At 40.8% G+C, this 1,057-nt stretch overlaps 1 protein-coding gene across 1 annotated transcript in view; it reads left to right on the top strand.

The window, feature by feature from the left end:
* PAK3 (p21 (RAC1) activated kinase 3) overlaps positions 1-1,057 on the top strand; it is a 107,084-nt gene that overhangs the window by 100,723 nt on the left and 5,304 nt on the right. The window lies entirely within an intron of this gene.

The following is a 1,057-nucleotide window of genomic DNA, read 5'->3' as shown; positions in this document are numbered from 1 at the left end:
TTTTTACCAGCTGATGAAAACTGATCCAGGAAAGGACTTTTTAAACAATTTTTTTAATGTTTATTTATGTTTGAGAGAGACAGAGCATGAATGGGAGAGGGGCAGAGGGAGAAAGAGACACAGAATCTGAAGCAGGCTCCAGGCTCTGAGCTGTCAGTCAGCACAGAGCCCAACACAGGGCTTGAACTCACTAACCGGGAGATCATGACCTGAGCTGAAGTTGGTGCTTAACTGACTGAGCCACTCAGGTGTCCCCAGGAAAAGATTTCTATAAAAATATTTCTAATAATAATGTTAGGAGCCATGGTAGGCAAAGAAGAAAGAGATAATGGGGGTAATTATTTGCTACAAAACCCAAGCAAGTTTAGGAGAGAGCAGGTCTTCATAATAGTTAGGGGGCTGGTCATATAGGCAGACATAACCCTGGTGGCAATACTTGCAGAAAAACTCCTGCTTATCCTTCAAAACACTGTTCAGATGCCAACCTCCTCTATGAAGCTTCCTCTGAGGTTTAGGGTAAACTGCTTCCTCCTTGTATTTACTCAACACTTGCTGCTTCCCTCCATTAGCTCTCATCTCACTGTATTATAGCTATTTATGTCTCTCTCCCTTACCAAATTGTGTGATCTTTGAAAGCAGGGCATTTTCATATTCATCGTTGGATTTCCAGTGTCTAATAGAATACCTGATACATACTTAGTGTTCTAGAATTGTTTGCTTACAGGAGGCATGAGGAATAGCCACTTTTTTTTTTTTTTACTGTCATGAGCCTTCGAAAGATGGGTTCACCTTTATGAATTATTCAGGGACCTGGGTCTGGCTCTCTCTCTGAAGGCTAGGCCCTTGATTCTGTCAGCATACCACGAGTCAGTAGATAGATGTCTATCAGTGGTGGCCTTACAGAACAAAGATATCAGAAATATATTAGCAACTGGTTATTTTACATTAGGATCCATAATCATTAGGTTCCAGAACTACTAATGTCAAGTTTTCCCATACTTTCTCTTCTTAGAGGTAGACCTTCACAAGAAATCTAATTGAACGCTATAGGGATACA

The sequence above is a fragment of the Crocuta crocuta genome, unplaced genomic scaffold, assembly GCF_008692635.1.
Source record: "Crocuta crocuta isolate KB4526 unplaced genomic scaffold, BGI_CrCroc_1.0 scaffold238, whole genome shotgun sequence".
NCBI classification, from domain to species: Eukaryota; Metazoa; Chordata; class Mammalia; order Carnivora; family Hyaenidae; genus Crocuta; species Crocuta crocuta.
Note: the sequence above shows the minus strand (reverse complement) of the source record. Positions and strands in the feature narration are given on the sequence as shown.